An 8,008-nucleotide genomic window follows, 5' to 3' on the forward strand; every position below is an offset into this window, starting at 1 on the left:
GGCCAAAACCGGCTCACCAACGTCTCCCAAGAGGTGTCAGAATTCGAGAGGGCATTCTGCAAAGTTGCTGTCATACAGGGTGCAGAACACAAACACAAGTGTGCAGTAAGTCAGATTTGGGGCCGACAGTGCCCCAGCAACAACATAACCCACGGCCAAAGGTGGAATTGTGTGGCCCTGCTAGGCCCCGGCTCTCACCTCTCTGGTTTCGGGGTGCATCACCCTAGAACTGCTTTTGCCAAGTCACTGCAGCTCCGCAGAGGCTGCGTTGAGAGTCTGCCCCCTGGTGGTCATTTGATCCTCACGGAAGTCCTGGAGTAGGTAGATAGGAGATTCGGTGGAATCCTATTTTCTTTTCATTAGTTGGAAAATTGAGATTTAGAAAGCTTAGAAACTTGACCCGACTGAAAAGAAGTAAGAAATGGTGAACCTTGAAAATGACTTCAGGTTTTCTCACTGCACAGAACATAGTCAAACACTGCTGCAGTTAAATATTTTATCCTTTGTTCTCCCTGCATGATCTACAATAATAATGTGCTTTGTGTTGATATTTACTGCTGTGTTGCTGACAATTACCTGAAAGAGAAGTTGGGGTGCTTCACTGGGCTGGAAAAAGTTTAGCTAAATCCGAAAGCAAGACTAATTAAGCAACTTTATCTATATACTAGTGACCTATATACTAGGAAATTAATTAGAAGGTGGCCAGCAGGGCAGGACTGGCCAAGATGGGCCGGACATGCCCTGGAGCCAACCTCCTATGGCCCCTTTCCAGCCAGCCACCCTTGGGGTGGCACTGTGGCTCAAAGGGCACCTGCGGAGTGAGGGAGGTCCCTCTGACAGGTGGGGTCCCTCAGCCTGGCCTGCGGGGATCGGGCCGAAACCGGCTCTCTGACATCCCCTGAGGGGTCCTGGAGTGCAAGAGGGCATTCTACAAAGTTGCTGTCGTACAGGGTGTGGAACGCAAAAACAAGTGTGCAGTAAACCAGATTCAGGGTTGACAGTGCCCCAGCAACAACATAACCCATGGATGAAGGTGGAATTGCGTGGCCCCACGAGGAATTGAGCTCCCTCCCCACTGGTTTCAGGATATGTCACCTGAGAACCATTGCTGCCAAGTCACTGCAGCTCGGCAGCTTCTGTGCTGAGCGTCTGCTCCCTAGTGGTCAGTGCGCATCATAGCGACTAGTTGGATGGTTGGACACTTAGCATATTAGCCTTTTATATGTATAGATAACCTTTTTCTGTCAATCATCCCTGAATGCAAATGAAAGTCTCCCCCCAGAAGAACCCTCATTTAAACCATATAACACAGGAGTTCTGGGCCATTGTCTTTCTTGACTAGCCCACTCCTCACTTGGAGTGTATCTTCAAGAAATCCCACTTTGTTTTACTTTCATTTTCATAGACCTTAAAATCTTTTCTGTGTTGATGAGAAGAACTGAGGACCCAGCTGGTAACCCCAATCTGTAACATCCAAATATTGTGGAGCAGACACTAGGCATCCTTGCTGTGCCCTGCCTGAATTCTTCACCAACAGAATAAAATAGTGTTGCTTCATTCCACAAACTGTTCTAGCAATTAGCAACTTAGCAGTTGATAACTAGAATAGTATATAACTAAAAAGTTTAAATTGTTAACTGTTGCTGATATAATAGCATGGATATTATTTTAAAAATGTTTTTATATTTTCAGAACTTGGAGCAGAAACATGGCTTAGAATAATTTAGTTTAAGCTGCTTAAAATTTAATGTACTTATGAATCACCTCAAGATCTTGTAAAAATGCAACTTTTGATTCAGTAGATCAGAGGTGGAGAGGAATATTATATTTCTTTTTTTAAAATATATTTTATTGATTTTTTACAGAGAGGAAGGGAGAGGGATAGAGAGTTAGAAACATCGATGAGAGAGAAACATCGACCAGCTGCCTCCTGCACACCCCCTACTGGGGATGTGCCCGCAACCAAGGTACATGCCCTTGACTGGAATCGAACCTGGGACCCTTAAGTCTGCAGGCCAACAATCTATCCACTGAGCCAAACCAGTTAGGGCAGGAATATTATATTTCTAATAAATTTTCAGATAATGCTGATGTTGCTGGTCCATGGGTCAGCCTTTGAATTTCCTATTTCCACTTCCTTTGTTTTGAATTGAGATTTGAAGTTTTTAAATATATATGTCTGAAATTGAAAGATAAATGGAAGCAAGCTATGTTGTGTTTCTAAGCAGAGCCCATGGCACTGTCTGTGAGTTATCAAGGGGAAACTATAAATAGAGAAGAGCATTATTATTTGGTGATAACCTATATGCCAGTCACTATATTAAGTACTTAGATACAAATAACCTCACTTTTTTTCACTATAATACTTCAAGAAAGATAATTTAATACTTACATTGATGAAGAATAAGCTAAGACCCGGTGCTGTTGAATGATCTATTGGAGAATGTAGATGGAACAGGGTTTAAATCCAGGACGTTTAGGTAATAAAGCTTTTATTCTTCCCATGGCATAAACCTTCTATGGGCATTAGATGATGGATGCCTAATGGTAGCTATGCTGGATAAAAAGGGAAGCATTATAGAAACAATAGTATGAAGAAAAATATAATTTCATGTTTGATAACTCTCAGGAACTGTACATATTCAAACAATCCTATCTAATAAAAGAATAATATGTAAATTGACCATCACTCCAACACACAAGATGGCCACCCCCATGTGGACACAAGATGGCCACCACAAGATGGCCAGCAGGGGAGGGCAGTTGTGGATGATCAGGCCTGCAGGGGAGAGCAGTTTGGAGGGACCAGGTCTGAAAGGGAGGGCAGTTAGGGGTAGCCGGGCTGGCAGAGCAGGGCAGTTGGGGGCGACTAGGCCTGCAGGAGAGAGCAGTTGGGAGGGTGACCAGCCCTTCAGGGGAGGGCAGTTAGGGGTGACAAGGCCGGCAGGGGAGCAGTAAGGGGTCGATTAGCCTGGAAGGGGAGTGGTTAAGGGCAATCAGGCAGGCAGGCGAGAGGTTGGGAGCCAGCAGTCCTGGATTGTGAGAGGGATCCCAGATTGGAGAGGGTGCAGGCTGGGCTGAGGGATACCTCCCCCCCCCGCCCCCGCACGAATTTCATGCACCAGGCCTCTAGTAATAATATAAAGCCTTGGCCAGGTAGCTCAATTAGTTAGAACATCATTTTTATACTCAGTTCTTTATTTTGGAATTCACACATGAACAAGAAATATAAAGTTCCTTCCCCTTATGATGTGTTTAATTCAGCAGGAATGATAAAATCTTAAAATGAATTATAATAGTGTGTGATGAATATTAGGACAGAGAAAATCACCTTGGAAAAAGTATGGATACATGGAAACCAATCATACAGGGTTGTGAGAATAGAAGAAGCAATATAATACATAGAAATTATCTAATACATAGGAAACCTCAATACATTCTGTTTTGTTTTGTTTTTCAATTATACCTTCTTTTACTACTGCCTTCAACCAAAAATTCAAATTGAGTATACCTGTTTTATAATAAATTCTGATTTCTTTTCGAGGTGAATCATCCAAAGTACTCTGAAACAAAAAATTGGTTAAAATAGTATGATCAGTTATTTTTTTAAAAATGGAAAACTCAACTTTTTAAATGTCAGTAATTAAAACCACTGGAATAGCTAAATAACCTTATTAGTCTTACTGTAGGGAGAACAGGAGCAAATATTCATGTGCTTTTTTTTTTGTTTTGTTATGACTCTCACATAAATATATAATGAATACATGTCAAAGAGTTTATTCAACTAATTAGTGAGGAAACCAGTCAGATATTAAAGTTGGTTCAGAGAGCATTGAAAAGCATTTAAAGTGCAAAGTATTTATAAGCAATTAATAAAGACATTTTGGTGTAAATTTGCTAGATTAGAAACAAAACTGATTAATGCTCCACAAGGTAATAAAATAAAATCATTGAGATTTTTTTTTTTCACTAAATGATCATATGTACCTAGCAAGCAGGCAGAAATATGAAAGTAATAAGGAACATCACCAAATCTAGATATTTAAATGAATTGTCTTAACATTCTTTCCCACTGTGATCATCACAAAATCTCTAAAATTCATTATTGATTACAAAAATGGGCAGGCTTCATTATGTTTAGCCTGTTCAAGGGTCTACCCATGCACCAAGAGGTCACCGGTTCAATTCCCAGTCAGGGTACATGCTGGGGTTGCAGGCTCCTTCCCCAGTAGGGGATGTGCAGAAAGCAGCCAATTCATGTTTCTCCCTCATCAATGTTTCTACCTTTCTCCCTCTTCCTTCCTCTCCTTCTAAAATCAATAAAAACATATTGAAAATAAATCTTAATGATTTATCTAAAAAAAACTTTTATGTGCATTTTATATTATGCAATGACATTAATCCATTCAAATGTAATTACCATATCATGCATCATACTTATTTTATTTTTTAATTGTTTTTAAATTTATCTTTATTGTTGAAAGTGTTACAGAGGTCTCCCTTTTCCCCCATTGATCTCCTTCACTCTGTACCCCCCAGCCATACTTATTATTTTAAATCATAACAATTTGCTTTTTTCCTCTATATCCAGCACACTTTAAGTCTAGTATATCTTAACCTCAGTCATGACACTGAAAAAAAGAGTACAGGAGAAACTTAAATACCTTTTTGATGTGGCAAATAGAATATCTGAAAAGTTAATTAATTAATTAACTAATGCTAAAATATTTCTGAAGTGCCTACTATGGTCTGTCATTCTTCCAAGCCTAATCACTAAGAAGTCAATAGATTTGTGTGCATGCAAAATAAAACCTATCTCTTATTTAATATTTTAGTTTCTAAAAATGTCAACTTCCTATTATCTATAAAAGAGTGATAATCTTTGCTTACACATGATTACCTCCTAGATGAGTTGATGTTAAATAAATATTTCAGCTTGAGGGACATTTTACTTTATCGGCCAAGCATTTTAGAGGGAAGTATTCTATTTTAATAATCAGCAAATTTATTTTTCTGAGCTCTGATAAAGTATTTACTTTCTATAGTTGCTCTAAATAATTTTTCTGGAAGATGTGTTTATTCGGGCATTTAGAAATAAATAATTTTAAATAACAAATTACGAAGCTTTGGCTGTATCATCATATCATTATTGTGTAGTATTACATATTTTATTCTTTTGATAGAATTCTATTAATCTAGGCTTATTTGCTCTCCCTACATAAGGATTTAGACTTTATGTAGTCTAATGTCTTTATACAAATATCTTAAAGATTCAAGTTCTACCAAAAACCCATGGTTGGAGTTCCCATAGATCATTCCACACTTGGACTAATAAAAATAATTATTTAAAAACATATTTTTATTGGTTTAAGAGGGGAGGGGAGGGGAAAAGAGAAATAGAAACATCAATGATGAGAGAGAATCATTGATCAACTGCCTCCTGCACTCCCCACACTGGGGATTGAGCCCGAAAGCAGGGCTTTTGTCCTGACCAGGAATTGAACCACAACCTCCTGGTTCATAGGTCAATGTTCAACCACTGAGCCATGCCAGCTAGGCTAACAATAATTATTTAAATAATGCTCCCATGTCTTTTTCTTATAGTTAGACAATACTTTAAAATATATTTTTAACGTGCTATTTAAATTCAGTAGTTGTAATGGTTTTTCATTTTGCTAGTTAAATATTGTCTTCTAGGAAGGTTTGACTATTGATTAAGACTAAAATTATAGAAATCTTAAAAATATTTACTAAAGAGGCATATATGGTTTTGCCTAAAAGAGATAATAGGATTCTATTTGGGAGTGTATAAGAGAGATAATCTTCTGAAATGCTGTCTTTTAAAAATGTTTTGGCACACAATTGAAAAATCCATCCTTTCTGTATTTTTTATGCACTGCTAGGACTGTTAATGGCAGAGGAGCGAGGAACATGTAAATTCTTAAGTGATATCTAAAGCCATATCTCTGTTTTAAAACACATTATTGTTTAAAGACAGTATTTCAGAATGTCAACATGAATGGAAGTGTCAAATTGATGTTTAATATTAATTTCTTTATTTACACTTGACTGCACTTAGATGGTAAAAAGGTATGTCTCAAAAATAAAGATTATTTTTTTCAGACACTGAAGTAGATTTTCCTGTGGGTTCACTGCCATAAATCCCATTAGTGTTAATTGGAAATTTGCATGTGGATTGAGAGAATAATACACCTCATTATTCTTGAGTAACAGCTACTGTCTTTTAAAGACCATTTAGAATGTGTTATAGGAAACAAATAAAAGCATGCCACTTAGCTTTTAAAAAAATATTGTCATATACCAGGAAATGAAACAAAAAGTTTTACAAACATTCCACTGCCATAGTTTTAACTTCATAAATTCAAGAAAAAAAATCTGTAAAATCCCCTTTTGTAGCTTAACCAGCTAGTGAATATATAAAGTAAGTATATCTCCAATCTGTTTCATGGTTGGTGACCTTGGCTCTGAAGAATATATACTGTTTATTTTGTTGTTGCTGCTGTTTTAAGTATTTGAACCATTGAAAAATACTGTAAAATAATTTTTTTAGTTTTAAAATTACTAAGATTTATTAAGATACCACTATGAGATATTATGAAAAAAAAATCTAATACTATGGAGCACTTATGTGACAGTTGCTATTTTTTAAATATATATTTTTTATTGATTTCAGAGAGGAAGGGAGAGGGAGAGAGAGATAGAAACATCAATTATGATCGGCTGCTTCCTGCATGCCCCACACTAGGGATTGAGCCTGCAACCCGGGCATGCGCCCTTGACCAGAATCGAATCTGGAATCCTTCACAGGCTGACACTCTATCCACTGAACCAAACTGGCTAGGGCACAGTTTCTATTTTAAGTATATTTCAAGTTTGAACTTATTTAACACTCAGCAACCCTATGATGGCCAAATTATTATTATCTCTATTTTATATATGATATAATAGAGGCATCAGAAGGTAAACTTACTTGCCCAAACTTATACACATAGTAATTCGCAGAGTTGGGATTTGAACCCAAGTGTTATGGCTCAATAAACCGCTTATTAGAAGCTTGACACAGTTATATTGGCTCAAATGAGTAAGCTTTGTCATGAAACATGAACACAAATTTACTAGTCAGCAAATTAAAACCTTCCAGTTAATTCAACTCATTCTTTTTAGAAGATATGTTAGATGCACTTATTACACGTTTCATAGGTTGTCTTATCAATCACCTCATAATGTTTAGCAAAATATTTCTTCCAGCCTCCCACTACAATCTCCCTGAGATTTTCCAGTGGCAATTTCAGAGCCCTTATAATAAAATGTAACTTATACAGAGTACTTCCCTATGGCAGATGCTATTTTAAGCAATTATTTTCATACTAGAGGCCCGGTGCACGAATTGTGCATGGATGTGGTCCCTCAGCCTGGCTGGCAATCGGAGCCATTGGGGCCAATCGGAGCAGGCTGGCCAGGGGGAGGGACTGCAGGAGGTTGGCCAGCGGCAGGAGGTTGGCTGTGGAAGCTCACTGACCACCAGGGGCAGCTTCTGCATTGAACATCTGCCCCCTGGTGGTCAGTACGCATCATAGCTATGGCTGGTCATCTGGTCATAATGGTCGCTTAGGCTTTTATATATATAGACTAGAGGCCCAGTGCATGAAATTTGTGCACTGGAGTGGGGGGTCCCTCAGCCCAGCCTGCCCCCTCTCACAGTCCGGGAGTCCTCAGGGGATGACCTAAGCTGCTGTCTGGCCATGGCGGCTCGGAGCAGGTGCCCCTGTGTGTGTCCCCTGAGGGCCTGCTCCCAGCCACACTGCAGAGGCTCGGGCTCGGGGCACGCCCCCTTGTGTGTGTCCGCTGGGGGCCTGCCCCAAGCCACGCCGTAGAGGCTTGGAGCAGGCACCCCTGTGTGTTGTTCTCTCAGGCTCCAGGCTGATCCCTGCCCCTCCTCCTGAGCTGGTCATGATGGTCATGGAGTACTGACCTAATTTGCATACTA

Source organism: Myotis brandtii, unplaced genomic scaffold, assembly GCF_000412655.1.
Source record: "Myotis brandtii unplaced genomic scaffold, ASM41265v1 scaffold567, whole genome shotgun sequence".
In the NCBI taxonomy this organism is placed as follows: Eukaryota; Metazoa; Chordata; class Mammalia; order Chiroptera; family Vespertilionidae; genus Myotis; species Myotis brandtii.